The following is a 14,914-nucleotide window of genomic DNA, read 5'->3' on the forward strand; positions in this document are numbered from 1 at the left end:
CTATTCCTATTACTAAACCCAATCCACCACACACCCCACCCATATGGGGCTGTCTGGGAGCCATGCCTGCATCCCAAGTCCATACTCAATGTCTCTGTCCAGGCAAAGCTGTATAAACACACCCTGCCCGCCACAGTCTAAGGGCCATGCCCACAACAACAGTCCTCGCCGGATGTTCATTGTCAAGCTATGGCTAAGGCATATACCCTCCTCCCCTCAACAAACCGCAACCTATCTATTATCCCTAACGCTATATACAAGACTATAATACAATATGATGTCTACAATTTCTACAACTATGGCATTTTCAATAACACACCATAATATCCAAAAGTTTGGATTCCGGCACCGCCCGATCCATCCGATCTCCCACCATAGGTCCAGATAATCAATGCCGACCTCCTCATTGACTTCAGTCAAGAGGGGACTCGAGAGGACCTTAAAGGTCTTATAATACTCGGATGTTAAGCCATCTGGACCTGGCGACTTTTTGACCAGCCTTTTTTGCAATGGCATTGAACCAATCAGTATTAGTAGCAAACAGCTGAAATCAGAGTGCCAGTCATCATACTGTAGTGCCTGCAGACTGGCAACAATTAACCCCTTAAAGACACAGCCTTTTTTGACCATAAGAACGCAACAATTTTTGGCGGATTTTCATCATCATTTTTCAAAAGTAGAGATGAGCGAGCATACTCGTCCGAGCTTGATGCTCGTTCGAGTATTAGCGTGTTCGAGATGCTCGTTACTCAAGACGAGTACCACGCGATGTTCGAGTTACTTTCACTTTCCTCTCTGAGACATTTGTGCGCTTTTCTGGCCAATAGAAAGACATGGAAGGCATTACAGCTTCCTCCTCTGACGTTCCAGCCCTATAACACCCCCCTGCAGTGAGTGGCTGGGGAGATCAGATGACACCCGAGTATTAAAATCTGCCCCGCCCGCGGCTCGCCACAGATGCATTCTGACAGAGATCAGGGAAAGTGCTGTTGATGCTGCTGCTATAGGGAGAGCGTTAGGTGTTATTTTAGGCTTCAAGAACCCCAACGGTCCTTCTTAGGGCCACATCTGACCATGTGCAGTACTGTTGAGGCTGCTTTTAGCAGTGTTGCACAATTATTTTTTTTTTGTATATCGGGCGTGCAGACCATTGCGTCCTCAGTCTGCAGTCATTGTACAGAGTATAGGGGCAGTACTGGTGAGGCAGGGACAGTGGGAAAGGTGAAAGAGATATACTGTCTATATAGGCAGTGGGCTTTTTCAAACAAATTGGGGAAATATACTATATTTGGGCTGCCTGTGACCGTCTTCAGTGTACTGCGTGTCTGCTGGGGGTAGTAGTCCTAATTAATATGCAGCTAAGCGTTACAGCAGGCTTGCGCAAAATTGTTTCCTGGCTCTGCTGTGCCCGTTACATCACTGCCGTCATAGCGCCAGAGGGAAACAGTATACATAATATACGCTGCATACAGTATCTGTCTGGTGTTTCAGCTCACAATTTTAAAAAAGTGAAGCAAAATACTTAAGGCCTACTACTGGCCTTTGGCCACTTGACTGCTTCTGCGCTGTGAATTCCACTAGCTCAGTGATACGCACCTACGTCTCACTACAGGCGTGCGCAAAATTGTTTCCTGGCTCTGCTGTGCGTTCCGTAAGGGAAGTCAGCCTCCAACCACAGGCCAATAAGCGGCACATTTAATTACAGCGTTCTGTTTCTGCTCTACTCGTAATACACCATGCTGAGGGGTAGGGGTAGGCCTAGAGGATGTGGACGCGGGCGGGGACGCGGAGGCCCAAGACAGGGTGTGGGCACAGGCCGAGCTCCTGATCCAGGTGTATCGCAGCCGACTGCTGCGGGATTAGGAGAGAGGCACGTTTCTGGTGTCCCCAGATTCATCTCACAATTAATGGGTCCACGCGGTAGACCTTTATTAGAAAATGAGCAGTGTGAGCAGGTCCTGTCGTGGATGGCAGAAAGTGCATCCAGCAATCTATCGACCACACAGAGTTCTACGCCGTCCACTGCTACAACTCTGAATCCTCTGGCTGCTGCTCCTCCTTCCTCCCAGCCTCCTCACTCTATTACAATGACACATTCTGAGGAGCAGGCAGACTCCCAGGAACTGTTCTCGGGCCCCTGCCCAGAATGGGCAGCAATGGTTCCTCTCCCACCAGAGGAGTTTGTCGTGACCGATGCCCAACCTTTTGAAAGTTCCCGGGGTCCGGGGGATGAGGCTGGGGACTTCCGGCAACTGTCTCAAGAGCTTTCAGTGGGTGAGGAGGACGATGACGATGAGACACAGTTGTCTATCACTCAGGTAGTAGTAATTGCAGTAAGTCTGAGGGAGGAGCACACAGAGGATTCGGAGGAAGAGCAGCTGGACGATGAGGTGACTGACCCCACCTGGTTTGCTAAGCCTACTGAGGACAGGTCTTCAGAGGGGGAGGCAAGTGCAGCAGCAGGGCAGGTTGGAAGAGGCAGTGCGGTGGCCAGGGGTAGAGGCAGGGCCAGACCGAATAATCCACCAACTGTTTCCCAAAGCGCCCCCTCGCGCCATGCCACCCTGCAGAGGCCGAGGTGCTCAAAGGTCTGGCAGTTTTTCACTGAGAGTGCAGATGACCGACGAACTGTGGTGTGCAAGGTTTCTCGCGCCAAGATCAGCCGTGGAGCCACCACCACCAGCCTCACCACCACCAGCATGCGCAGGCATATGATGGTCAAGCACCCCACAAGGTGAGACGAAGGCCGTTCACCGCCTCCGGTTTGCACCACTGCCTCTCCCCCTGTGCACCAACCTGCCACTGAGATCCAACCCCCCTCTCAGGACACAGGCACGACCGTCTCTCGGCCTGCACCCACACCCTCACCTCCGCTGTCCTCGGCCCCATCCAGCAATGTCTCTCAGCGCAGCGTCCAGCCGTCGCTAGCGCAACTGTTTGAGCGCAAGCACAAGTATGCCGCCACACACACGCACGCTCAAGCGTTAAACGTGCACAAAGCCAAATTGATCAGCCTGGAGATGCTGCCGTATAGGCTTGTGGAAACGGAGGCTTTCAAAAACATGATGGCGGTGGCGGCCCTGCGATACTTGGATCCCAGTCGCCACTACTTTTCCCAATGTGCCGTCCCAGCTCTGTATGACCACGTCTCCCGCAACATTGTACGCGCCCTCACCAACGCGGTTACTGCCAAGGTCCACTTAACAATGGACATGTGGACAAGCACAGGCGGGCAGGGCCACTATATCTTCCTGATGGCACATTGGGTGAATTTAGTGGAGGCTGGGACCGAGTCAGAGCCTGGGACCGCTCACGTCCTACCCACCCCCAGAATTGCAGGCCCCAGCTCGGTGCTGGTATCTGCGGCGGTGTATGCTTCCTCCACTAAACCACCCTCCTCCTCCTCCTATGCAACCTCTGTCTCGCAATCAAGATGTGTCAGCAGCAGCACGTCGCCAGCAGTCGGTGTCGCGCGGCGTGGCAGCACAGCGGTGGGCAAGCGTCAGCAGGCCGTGCTGAAACTACTTAGCTTAGGAGAGAAGAGGCACACGGCCCCGAACTGCTGCAGGGTCTGACAGAGCAGACCGACCGCTGGCTTTCGCCGCTGAGCCTCCAACCGGGCATGGTCGTGTGTGACAACGGCCGTAACCTGGTGGCGGCTCTGCAGCTCGGCAGCCTCACGCACGTGCCATGCCTGGCCCACGTCTTTAATTTGGTGGTTCAGCACTTTCTGAAAAGCTGCCCACGCTTGTCAGACCTGCTCGGAAAGGTGCGCCGGCTCTGCGCACATTTCCGCAAGTCCAAGACGGACGCTGCCACCCTGTGCACCCTGCAACATCGGTTTAATCTGCAAGTGCACCGACTGCTGTGCGACGTGCCCACATGGTGGAACTCTACGCTCCACATGTTGGCCAGGCTCTATGAGCAGCGTAGAGCTATAGTGGAATACCAACTCCAACATGGGCGGCGCAGTGGGAGTCAGTGTCCTCAATTCTTTACAGAAGAGTGGGCCTGGTTGGCAGACATCTGCCAGGTCCTTGGAAACTTTGAGGAGTCTACCCAGATGGTGAGCGGCAATGCTGCAATCATTAGCGTCATCAATCCTCTGCTATGCCTCTTGAGAAGTTCCCTGCAAAGCATAAAGGCAGACGCTTTGCGCTCGGAAACGGAGGCGGGGGAAGACAGTATGTCGCTGGATAGTCAGAGCACCCTCATGTCTATATCTCAGCGCGTTGAGGAGGAGGAGGGGGAGGAGCATGAGGAGGAGGGGGAAGAGACAGTTTGGCCCACTGCTGAGGGTACCCATGCTGCTTGCCTGTCATCCTTTCAAAGTGTATGGCCTGAGGAGGAGGAGGAGGAGGAGGATCCTGAAAGTGATCTTCCTAGAGAGGACAGCCATGTGTTGCATACAGGTACCCTGGCACACATGGCTGACTTCATGTTAGGATGCCTTTCTCGTGACCCTCGTGTTACACGCATTCTGGCCACTACGGATTACTGGGTGTACACACTGCTCGACCCACGCTATAAGGAGAACCTTTCCACTCTCATACCCGAAGAGGAAAGGGGTTCGAGAGTGATGCTATACCACAGGACCCTGGTGGACAAACTGATGGTAAAATTCCCATCCGACAGCGCTAGTGGCAGAAGGCGCAGTTAGGAGGGCCAGGTAGCAGGGGAGGCGCGGGGATTAGGCAGCATGTACAGCGCAGGCAGGGGAACACTCTCCAAGGCCTTTGCCAGCTTTATGGCTCTCCAGCAAGACTGTGTCACCGCTCCCCAGTCAAGGCTGAGTCGGCGGGAGCACTGTAAAAGGATGCTGAGGGAGTACGTAGCCGATCGCACGACCGTTCTCGGTGACGCCTCTGCCCCCTACAACTACTGATTGTCGAAGCTGTACACGTGGCCTGAACTCGCGCTGTATGCCCTGGAGGTGCTTGCTTGTCCTGCGGCTAGCGTCTTGTCAGAGAGGGTGTTTAGTGCGGCTGGGGGAATCATCACGGATAAGCGTACACGCCTGTCAACCGACAGTGCCGACAGGCTTACACTCATAAAGATGAACAAAGCCTGGATTTCCCCAGACTTCTCTTCTCCACCAGCGGACAGCAGCGCTACCTGAACAATACGTAGGCTGCACCCGCGGATGGAAGCATCGTTCTCTATCACCATAAAAAACGGGGACCTTTTAGCTTCATCAATCTGTGTATTATATTCATCCTCCTCCTCCTGCTCCTCCTCCTGAAAGCTCAGGTAATCACGTCGAACGGGCAATTTTTCTTAGGCCCACAAGGCTCAGTCATATAATTTTTCTAAACAATTTTTATACGTTTCAATTCTCATTAAAGCGTTGAAACTTGCACCTGAACCAATTTTTATTTTAACTGGGCTGCCTACAGGCCTAGTTACAAATTAAGCCCCATTAACCAAAGCGATTAATGGGTTTCACCTGCCCTCTTGGTTGGGCATGGGCAATTTTTCTGAGGTACATTAGTACTGTTGGTACACCAATTTTTTTGGGCCCTCGCCTACAGTGTAATCCTAGTAGTTTTTAGCCCACCTGCATTAAACCTGACGTTACCTCAGCTGTATTGGGCACTGCAATGGGATTTATTTATGTACCGCCGGTAGCTTCCTGGGACCCACCCATGCTGTCGGTCCACACGGAGTTGTAACTGCATGTGTCCACTTCTAAAGAACCCCAGTCTGACTGGGGCATGCAGTGTGGGCCGAAGCCTACCTGCATTAAACCTGACGTTACCTCAGCTGTGCTGGGCACTGCAATAGGATTTATTTGTGTACCGCCGGTGGATTCCTGGGACCCACCCATGCTGTCGGTCCACACGGAGTTGTAACTGCATGTGTCCACTTCTAAAGAACCCCAGTCTGACTGGGGCATGCAGTGTGGGCCGAAGCCCACCTGCATTAAACCTGACGTTACCTCAGCTGTGCTGGGCACTGCAATAGGATTTATTTGTGTACCGCCGGTGGATTCCTGGGACCCACCCATGCTGTCGGTCCACACGGAGTTGTAACTGCATGTGTCCACTTATAAAAAAAAATAGTCTGACTGGGGCATGCAGTGTGGGCCGAAGCCCACCTGCATTTAATCTGACGTTAGCTCTGCTGTCCAGGGCACTGCAATGAGATACATTTATGTACAGCCGGTGGTTTCCAGGGAGCCAACCATGCTGTGGGTGCACACGGAATTCCCATTGCGGAGTTGTACCTGCCTGTGACTATTTATTAAAAACCCCGGTCTGACTGGGGCATGCAGACACCTTGACAGAATGAATAGTGTGTGGCACATGGGTTCCCCATTGCTATGCCCATGTGTGCAGCTCCTGATGGAGGTGGCACAGGATTGGATTTCTCATTGCTTCTGTACAGCATTATGGGCTATCGCCCCGCCCCTTTTAAAGAGGGTCGCTGCCTGGCCGTGCCAACCCTCTGCAGTGTGTGCCTGCGGTTCCTCCTCATGGCAGACGCACTTATAAATAGACATGAGGGTGGTGTGGCTATGAGGCCAGCGTGTGGCATGAGGGCAGCTGAAGGCTGCGCAGGAACACTTTGGTGTGCGCTGTGGACACTGGGTCGTGCGGGGGGGGGGGGGTTGGGCAGCATGTAACCCAGGAGAAGTGGCAGCGGAGTGTCATGCAGGCAGTGATTGTGCTTTGTTGGAGGTAGTGTGGTGCTTAGCTAAGGTATGCCTTGCTAATAAAGGTTTTTCAGATGTAAAAATTGTTGGGAGGGGGGAGCACTCTTGCCGCTATTGTGGCATAATAGTGGGACCTGAGAATTTGAGATGCAGCCCAACATGTAGCCCCTCGCCTGCCCTATCCGTTGCTGTGTCGTTCCCATCACTTTCTTGAATTGCCCAGATTTTCACAAATGGAAACCTTAGCGAGCATCGGCGATATACAAAAATGCTCGGGTCGCCCATTGACTTCAATGGGGTTCGTTACTCGAAACGAACCCTCGAACATCGCGAAAATTTCGTCTCGAGTAACGAGCACCCGAGCATTTTGGTGCTCGCTCATCTCTATTCAAAAGCCACCATTTTTTTTTAATTTTCCTGTCAACATGGCCGTATGCGGGCTTGTTTTTTGTGTGGCAAACTGTAGTTTTTATTGGTATCATTTTGTGGTACATAGAACATATTTAAAACTTTTATAAACATTTTTTGGAGGGCAGGGAGAGAAAACACATCAATTCTGTCATTTGCTTCCAATCATTATTTAGTTAATCATGCAGCATTAATGACATTATACGGGTTTTCTGCGGGTCAGTACAATTACGACGACACCAAAATAATAATTATTTCTTTGGGTTTTTCCCCTTTTGCACAATAAAAAACCTTTTTTAGAAATTTTCAGATTTTTATTGTTGCATTCAAAGTCCTATCATTTTTCCATGGATGGAGCTCTGGGGGGGGTTGTTTTTTGGATGAAGAGCTGCAGTTTTTATTGGTACGATTTTGGGATACATACAGCTTTTTTGATCATATTTATTATGTTTTGTGAGAGGCCGAATAAACAAAACACGCATTGTTCCTCATGTTTTTTTTGTTTTTTCTTTTGGGGGGGGGGGGGTGTTAACATTCTTTGATGTGCATGATAAATAGTGTGTTCAATGTATTGCACAGGACGTAATGGATAAGGTGTTTATTTTATTTTGCTCTTTTTTTATACAAACAGGGAAAAGTGTACAAAAAGGAGTGGGTTTTTTTTGTATACTTTTTATATCTCTGAACCATAAAAGCCATGATAATTAGAGATGAGCGAACGTGTTCGGCTCCGCCCCTTTTCGCCCGAACACCGAACTTTGCGAGCAATTCCGTGCTCGGGCGAAAAACGTTCGGGGGTCGCCGTGGCAGCGCGGGGGGGTGCGGCGGGGAGTGGGGGGGAGAGGGAGAGAGGGCTCCCCCCTGTTCCCCGCTGCTGCCGCCCGCGCCGCCGCGCCTCTCCCCGCCCCCCGGCGCCCCCCGAAGCTTTACGCGCGGACACTGAAGTCCTCGGCAAAGCCGGTGTCCGGGTGCGTAAGTGTTCGTTAAGAACACGTTCGCTCATCTCTAATGATAATACATTGTAATACTTCAGTACTGCAATGCAGTATTGCTCACAATAGTGATCACAGACCATGGCACCGGTGTAAGGTGTCCAGATGCCATTACATTGCGAAGTGCCAATGAGGTAATAGAGGGAGTGCGCTCCATCTGTGAACCCTTTACATGCCACGATCAATGTATATGTAAGAAGTTAAGAATGGGGATCAGTGTTATCATCGAACCCTACTGTTGCAGCAGGAGACTAGCTATCAGTCACAGCCGACTCTCTCTGTGAGATGGCGCTTCTGAGCCATCCATGCCATCCACGGAATATAACTTTATGTCCTATTGCATTCAGTGCCCCCCAACCAGGAAGTAAATGTGGTGTTAAGGGGTTAAGGTTCCCTTCAACTGATACACAAAAAAAATAGAACATGCCACAATTTTTTCCATCGCAACATCGCTGTGACAGAAAACAGTGCTCACGTGTATGAGTCCATCCAAAAGAATGTACAGTTGGGAGGTATGTATATATGTTTATATAGTAAGAAAGTCTGGGATTTCTCGTATTCCTGTCGGACTCTGGCCTTTGCTAGGCCACCAGCCTGCAGCACCTAAGCTCTGCTGCACTGGTCCTCTCTCCCTGCTTCCTGCACAGCTGCCTCTTTTGTAGCTACCTCTTGCTACAACTAGGGTATTAACCCTCTCTTTCCCTCTTGCAGGTATTAGAATGCCTGACTAGCACACTACTATATGTATGTATATATATATATATATATATATATATATAGTGATCAGACGCCCAGGACAGTTTAGCGGGACAGTCCCACTTTGGAACCCTGTGTTATGCTTTCCCCAGGGTCCCAAGCAGGACGGCCGCTTGTCCCGCTTTCACCACGTCTGTCCCACTTTCGAGATGTGGGGTCACCATGAAACTCCCCGGCTGGTAATTACTCAGTGGCGCCACTGTCTGATACACTGATGGCAGTGTGTGCATCCGGGATCCTTCTCCCCTCATCTCTCCTCATTGGTTCCGCAGAAGGAAAGGAGAAGGGAGGAGGCACTGCTGTGGGTGTACACAAGGGAAAGTATATGGGTTTCAGAGAGGGATACTATTACTATTGGAGCTACTGTGGGGGTCACTGTTACTACTGGGGTTGATATAGGGTACACTATTAGTAATAGTGTCCCCCATATCACCCCCAGTAGTAATAGTATTACTACTGAGGCCACTGTGGGGGACACTATTACTGCTGAGGCCAATACGGGAAACAGTATTACTACTGAGGCCACTATGGGTGTCACTATTACTACTGAGGCCACTGTGGGGGTGACTTACTGCCGAGGCCAATATAGGGAACATTATTTCTACTGAGTCCAGGAAGTACATACACTGACACTAATATGCGTCTGTCAGGTTGTGCTCCAGGGACTTGTTTTTCCATGGGTTTCCAGGAACACACTTCCACAGGAAAGGGATAATTGAGCTGGCTGGGAGTGTATTGCTCCAGCCAGCCAATATCCACCGGTCTGTTGCACATAAATAACAGCCCTTTTTACTAGAGAGAGATGGTCATTTATCTCATTCCCTCTTAGAACTCTGGTGCTTGGAGTCATGCAAGTTCTGCTTTGGTGTAAGCTGCACACATGAGGTTCTGGGTGGGATTCCCTTGTCTGTTTGTTGGTGTGAACAGTGACGTGTTCAGTGTCTGTTTGTAGGTGTGAAATGTCCTGTTCAGTGTGTGTTGTTTTTCCATGTCTGATGTTCCTGCTTGTTTCCATCTAGGGCGAGCCACAACCTTAGGTTCCAGCATGGGGCAGTCCCTATTGGGACAATCACCCTGCTTGTAGGCAGAGTTCTCTTTTGGGGGTTTTAGTTGTCTTGTTAGAGTAGGCATTGGAGGAGCATTACGTTAGACATCCAACGAAAATAAAGACACAGACACAAAGATTTGTGGATGGAGAAAGAACATTTTATTTCTAGTTGTAGGAAATGGTAGATTTTATCATGGAGAATTTTGAGGCTGTGTTGATCCAGAGGAAGGCGAAAACCCTTTGATAGGAAAAAGCCAATTATCCTTGTATAAAGGGGAAAAATTCCTTCCTGACCCCAAATATGGCAATCGGAACAAGTCCCAGGATCAAAGCCGAAATCTGACCTGACTTTTTAAAATGTATTCTTGTTTTAGTAATAACTAAATCTATTGCCATTGATTGTTTGTGTGAAATCTAAAGTGTATTGAACTAAACCCATTTATAGACTGTGTTGAACAGAGGAAGGCGAAAATCCCCTTGAGAAAAGAGCCAATTATCCTCTTTTAAGGGGGAAAAATTCCTTCCTGACCCCAAATATGTTGACCAGAATAAATATCAGAATCAAATGCCAGCAGCTCACCTCTCTGGTATGTGTGATGTCAGCTAAAGGTTTTTGTTTCTTTTTTGTTTATATTATGTTATTTAATTGGCCGTTTCCTTATAAATAAAACCTAACCCTATTTAAGGCTGTGAGTTGATCCAGAGGAAGGCAAAAACCTCTTTGAGGTAGGAGCCAATTGTCCTCAAGTTGGAAAAATGCCTTCCTGAATTTCCTCCCAAATGTGGCAATCGGAACAAGTCCCAAGATCAAAGCCGAAATCTACACCTATCAGTGTGTATACTTGTGTCTATGTGTATGTTAGTGTCTACACTTGTGTCTAATCTTCATGTACGTGGTGTGTGCTACTTACCTGGCCTGTGCCGAGCTTTTACTGGTAACCATGAGTTCAGGGATAATAGTCACTCGGGGTATTTTTCCTGAACTCTCCAGTTACCAATCAAGAACAGGCCGCTCCTGGGGGTGTAGAGGGTCTTCAGTAGAGGATAATGTCTGATGCCAGCCAGAGGATGTCAAGTTTTGGGGTAGCATGATAGTAATATGTAGGATACATACAGATGGTGGAGAGAGGATGTTGTTGGTAAGCCAAGGTCTTCTACAGCAGCAGAGTCATGGGTTCAGGAGACAGTTGACACAGGCTGGGCCTACAAGGCATTACAGAGAATGGTCAGTTTTACCAGTTGTGGATATAAACGAGTAAACTACTGTAAGATGATGACTTGTATCAAGATCAGATTTGTATCTGATAGAAAAACAGTTATTTCTTGCAACTGTGTCTTTACTATGAGTTATTAGGAGTTTTGTGATTGAAGAAGCCATAATGGAGGCCATATTGCTTGTCAACCAGACATATCAAAATTTCAAGAGGGGATGACATAAAAATACCCAGATATTTAGCAACCCTTTGTCTGCTGCACCAGCTCACACCACTTTCTCAAAAATCCCAATCTATGGTGGTAAAGAAAGGGTGACCTCTGATGTTCTTGTAGACACCCAGCCTCTTCCCAGGAGTCTTACGCAGCAGTCTCTCCAGAAGATGCTTCACTCCTGAGCTTGAGGAAGGCTGAAACGTTGCTTTTTATGTGATGGAACAATAAAGGACTTTTTTGCACTATTTACATCCGCATATGCTGCCATTTACTCTATTACTGGATTACGATTTTGGAGCCCTTCTGGTTTGGTCTCCTATTTTGGCACTGCATCTCTCTAGCCTGACCCATAACTGGGGCGACCTCTGTGCTGCGGGTGAGAACCTTACTTTTCCAGAAGATGCTTCACGTCAGGATCCAGCCAAAATGGAAATTTTGGCTCCTTCCTGGTGATGACTTTGATGACCTTCCTCCCGGTGGAGCCATGGTAGAAGAAGGACTGTCCTACCGCCATCCAGGAGACGACAATCCTCAGGCTCCACCAGTTGTCTGCTGTGTCGTAGTCCTCTTCAAGAAGCACCTCTGGGGCCATGAATTGAAATGTGCCCATCACTCCACTTATCTTGTTAGACAAGGTGATGTTGTCTTGGGCCAGTCCCAGGTCAATCTGGTGGATGTGTCCCGATCTGTCCAGCATGATGTTGTCTGGCTTTATGTCTCTGCAATGAAAAAAAGAGAAATGTTAATCTGTTCAGTGATACAGCGGACCTAGGGAAGTGGGGCAGCAAAACCAATCCTAATTCAGGACTCTGGGAAAGTCCGGAACCCATTGCAAGGAAAAAGAAAAGTGTGAGAAATTCTGCTTAGTGGTGGACGATGCTGCATCGGTGCAGGAACTGGAGGCCGCATGCAATCTCTGCTGTGTAGAATCTGATGGAGAGAAGAGTGTAGTATCAATGGCATTAAATCACTTCCCTAATATCCCCCCCCCCCCACACACACCTCCCCGTCTCCTGATTAGTCATTTACTCACTTCACATTGTTGATGTCCAAGCAGCCGCACATCCTGATCATTGCCCCCAAGCTTCCTCCGGACAGATACTCCGTGATGAAGTAGGCCCGGTCTGCAGACTGCTGTGCGGCATACAGATGGCATATGAAGGGGCAGTCTTGGGCCTTCAGGAGTATCCGTTGCTCTCTCATTATGATACGTGCTTCACTTCTTGCTTTGTTGACAACTAGAGATGAGAGAACGTGCTCGTTTAGAGCAATTACTCGATCAAGCATCGCTTTTTTCTAGTAACTGTCTAATCGGGCAAAAAGATTCAGGGGGCACCAGGGGTGAGCGGGGGGTTGCGGTGGGGAGTGGGGAGAGAAAGAGAGCTACCCGCTGTTCACCCCTGCTACCCCCCGCTCCACCCTGGCGCCCCCTGAATCTTCACTCGAAAAAAGCGATGCTCGATCGGGTAATTGTCCTAAACGAGCACGTTCGCTCATCTCTATTGACAACCTTGATGGCCATGAAGGTGTTTCTCCCGGGAAATGATACCAGGACCACCTCAAGAAAAGGAGGGAAGGGAAAATCATACACATTTATTACATGGGGGACTTCTTAGTAGGCTGCTGTTCACAAGGCCGAGAAAATTGCGCAAGATTTGTGCGTTGAGAGACAAACAAATCAGAACCCCATTCTTTTGAATGGAGTCATATACATGAGTTTTTCTCTCTTTTTCCCGTACCACATCTCGGTGCTGGAAAAAATCATGACATGTTCTCTTTGCACATTTCTTAGAACGCATCACCCATTGCTTTCAATGTTTCCAATTTCCGATCGCTACTTTACCTGAAGCGATGGGGGGCATTTTTAAAGAAGAACGCATTGCATACGCAGGTCAATTCTGACAGTGGCATTTAAATACCCCAACCAATGTTCCGGGTTCCCGCACAGCCCCCCGTGACATGGCTTAATAGAATGCCTGTCAGATCGTGGTATAATGTAATACTATGGCATTACATCATACTGCAGGAGCGAAAGTCCTTGTTCCCCCTGGGGACTAAAAAGTTTTACTAATTATTAAAAAAAAAAATAAAGTAATAAAAGTTAAAACAAAACCTTTTGCCATATTTATAATGAAATAATTTAAATAATAAAGCAAAAATACATATTTGGTATCACTGCATTTGTAAAAGTAACACACTATTTACCCCGTATGATGAACATCATCATAAAAAAAAAAAAAAAAGAATGCCAGAATTACACTTTTTCTTGGTCTCTAAGAAAAACTGTAAAAAAAAAAAGCAATCAGTATAGTCATATGCACTTCCACATGGTACCAATAGAAACTACAGGACATCCCGTACAAAATGAGCCCCCACACAACTATGTCAAGGATATAATAAAAAAGTTATGGCTGTCAGAAGATGGCGGCAGAAAATAATTTTAAAAAATTAAATACGTTTGAAAAAAAAAATAAAAGTAGTGCAGCAAAAAAAAAAGATATGTTTGGTATCATAGTAATTGTACTGACCCATAAAATAAAGTCATCAGGTCCTTTTTGTTGCAGTGTGTACACCGTAGAAACAAGACGCACGCAAAGATGGCAGAATTTCGTTTTTTTTTCCATTACACTCCACTTTTTAAAAAAGTTTTTCAGTACATCGTATGCTACATTAAATAGTACTATTGGAAAATACAACTCGCCCCGCAAAAAACAAGCCCTCATACAGCGATGGATAAATAAAGGAGTTATGATTTTTTATAAGGGGGCAGGAAAAAACGAAAATGAAAAAAAAGGGCTGCGTCCTTAAGGGCTAAGGGAGCGATTATGGCTGACAGGCTAAGTGAGAGAAAATCGCTGTTTGGTCCAAGTTACTCGATTTTGAGCTCACGAAAAATGAAGTGACTATCTGCCCGCTGACTCTGAATGGAGATGGGCATCCAGAAGAAGTCTGCAGTGCCTTCCGCCTCCAGTCAGGGGGCATATTTCGTGAGCCATAAACTAGAATTGGAACATACAGAGAAAAGTATAATGGAGAAATCCACTGGTATGAAGGTGCCCTCACTGCGCCCTTACCAGAAAATAAGTTATAAAACATACCTTGCTGAAGCTTTCCCTACCCAAGATCTGAAGGGCGGTGAAGCGACTGATGTCCAAGCTGTGGTCTGATGGTATGAGGTTCTGGCTGCTGCCCGGTCCTGGCTCCTCATCCTCATCCTCTCCGCTCCTTTTCCTCCTTATTTCCGTGAGTCCGCTCATGCTCTCCTCTTCCCTCTTGCCCTTCTCGCCATCTTCTCTGTGTCCATTGGACGCTATTTTTCGCAATTCTGTAGTCTTCAATCCAACCACTACCATCATCAGTTGAAAGGAAATGGCAGTTGGCTGAGTGGAGGTCAAAGGTTATTGAAGCCAATGTTGGCATATTCCTGCCAGTACCCTGTTTTGCCATATACACAGTGATGTGGGCACCATCAATTATGGTCTAGTGCCCAGAGAAATGGAGAAATTCATGGCTGGTTCTTCTATTGCCACATTATTAGTAAATAGGGCAGGAATGGCACTTCATGTCTGGGTTGGCAGTGGTGCCCATAGTTCATCAGAAACTTCATTCAGAAAACTTGCAGTTATG

This window comes from Eleutherodactylus coqui, chromosome 10 (assembly GCF_035609145.1).
Source record: "Eleutherodactylus coqui strain aEleCoq1 chromosome 10, aEleCoq1.hap1, whole genome shotgun sequence".
Lineage (NCBI taxonomy): Eukaryota > Metazoa > Chordata > Amphibia > Anura > Eleutherodactylidae > Eleutherodactylus > Eleutherodactylus coqui.